We start from the raw sequence: 2,553 nt of genomic DNA on the forward strand, positions 1-2,553 counted from the left end.
TCCTGTTTATTGCATGGTATGGATATGCCACACTTTATGTATTCATTCATCATTTGATAGACATCTGGCCGTTTCCAATTTGGGGCTATTGTGAATAACGCTGACATAAACATTTGTATGCAAATGTTTCTGTGAGCACAGGATTTTATTCTTCTTGGATATATTTACCCAGCAGTAGAATTGCTGGGTCGTAGGCTAACTACATGTTTGACATTTTCAGAAACTGCCAGACTGCTTTTCCAAGTGGCTTCATCACTTTATGGTACCACCAGCAGTGTTTGAAGGTTCCAGTTTCTCCACACTCTCACTAGCATTCGTTATTGTCATCTTTTTTTATGACAGTACCTATGTAAGTATTATAGTAAGTATGAAGTGGTATCGAGACTTTATTTGCATTTCTTTGATGACTAATGATGTTGCCCGTCTTTTTATATGTTTATTGGCCATTTGCATTTCTTCTTTGGAAAAATGTCTATTCAGATCCTTTGCTCATTCTTAAAATTGGGTTATGTGTCTTTTTATAATTAAGTTGTAGGAATTCTTTGTACATTCTAGATGTAAGTGCCTTATTAGATATATGATTTGCAAATTTTCTCTCCCATTTTGTGGGTTGTCTTTTCACTTTCCTGAAGTTATCATTTGAAGCACTAAAATTTGACGTGTTGATGAAGTACAATTTATCTCTTTTTTTCTTTTGTTGCTTCTGCTTTAGGTATCATCTGTTAAAAAAAAAAAACAATGTTTGCTTCAAGGTCACAAAGACTTATGCATACATTTTCTTCTAAAAGCTTTCAGTTTTAGCTCCTACATTCAGATCTTTTATCCATTTTATGAATATTCTAGTACATGCTTTTGGTTAATATGAGTACCGATTTCTGATGGGTATATACATAAAACTGGAATTACTAAGACATGGGGTTTTGCATGTTCAGCTATAATAGATCTCGCAAAATAGTTACAATAGAGGTTGTACTAACTTATAGTCTGATCCCCCTGTATGAGAGTTCCAGTTGCTCTGTATCCTTTCCAGCACTTAATACATTGCCAGTCTTTTTCATTTTAGCCATTCTGAGGATGTCTACTAATATTACATTGTGGTTTTATTAGCATTCCTTTGATGATAATGAAGTTAAACATCTTTTCATATGCTTATTTGCCATTTGGACACTTCTTTTGTGAAGCTCCTGTTCAAGTCTTTGGCTATTTTTTTTCTTATCGTGGGGGTTCTGTCTCAGTTATGTGTTGCCAGGTAACAAAGCACTCCCAAACTTAGTGGCAGTGATTTATCATTGATTTAAAACAATGATAAGGCCTTGACAAAACAATAATTTATCACTTTCTTGTACGATTTTGTGAGTTGGGTGGTGATTCCTTTGCCACTTTTGCCTGAGTTCATTCACGTGCTTGTTCTCAATTCCCTGCCCGTTCCCTGCTCCTCACCAAGAAGGCTTTTGCTCCAAGGGTCCGGTGTTGGAATCCTGAGGGGGTTTTCCCCAGAAATACATTTGCTTATGCTTCCATCACAACAGTGTGATATTTAGATACATGAAGTAAAGAATGCCGTTCATGACAGATGAATTCTGGAGATTGGCTAGGACCTAACACTGTTGCCATGGTGAAATGTTTCCAATACCTAGTAACAAGGCACAAAGACAATCAAATGTCCTCATTTGCTAGTGAAGACAGACATACATACCCCACACCCTTGCTTTGTACACTGACCCGTGCGGTTCCAAATCGCATAAGAGCTGCTCTTACCCTTCTTTCNAATTTCTCCTTAACATTCATATGAAACAACAAAAGACCCTGAAGTAGCCAAAGCAATCATGAGCAAAAAAATTAAAGCCAGAGGCATTATACTACCTGACTTCAAATTACAGTACAAAGCTATAGTAACTAAAACAGCATGGTACTGGCATAAAAACAGACACACAGACCAATGGAACATAGTAGAGAACCCAGAAATCAACCCACATACTTAAAAAATTAAATTAAAAAAAATGGAAATCTGACTTGTATGTGTATAGACTGGTGGATTTTCACAAAGTAAAAATAGCTGTGTAGGGCCGGCCCGGTGGTGCACTGCTACAGTGCGCCGCTTGGGAGCGTGGCGGCTCCCTCCCGCCGAGGGTTCGGATCCNGAGGTACATGTTTCAACCCTGGCTCTGCATTAAAATTACATGGTTATTTTAGCTCAGTTGGTTAGAGTGTGGTGCTGATGACACCAAGGTCCAGGGTTCAACTCCTGTACCAGCCAGCCACCAAAAATAAATAAATAAATAAAATAAAATTACATGAGGAACTTTGATTTTTAAGACTGTAAAAAAATAAATTTTATTTATTTAAGTATTTTATTGAAGCACAATTGATTATATATATTTGTGGGGCACAGAGTTGACTATCAGTATTTGTGTACGGTATGTGATGATCAAATCAGGATAGTTGGCATATTCACCATTTCACAATGTACTTATTCTTTTTATCCATGAATCAATTTCTCCTTAACATTCATATGAAACAACAAAAGACCCTGAAGTAGCCAAAGCAATCATG

This window comes from Galeopterus variegatus, unplaced genomic scaffold, assembly GCF_000696425.1.
Source record: "Galeopterus variegatus unplaced genomic scaffold, G_variegatus-3.0.2 Scaffold3468, whole genome shotgun sequence".
Taxonomy (NCBI): domain Eukaryota; kingdom Metazoa; phylum Chordata; class Mammalia; order Dermoptera; family Cynocephalidae; genus Galeopterus; species Galeopterus variegatus.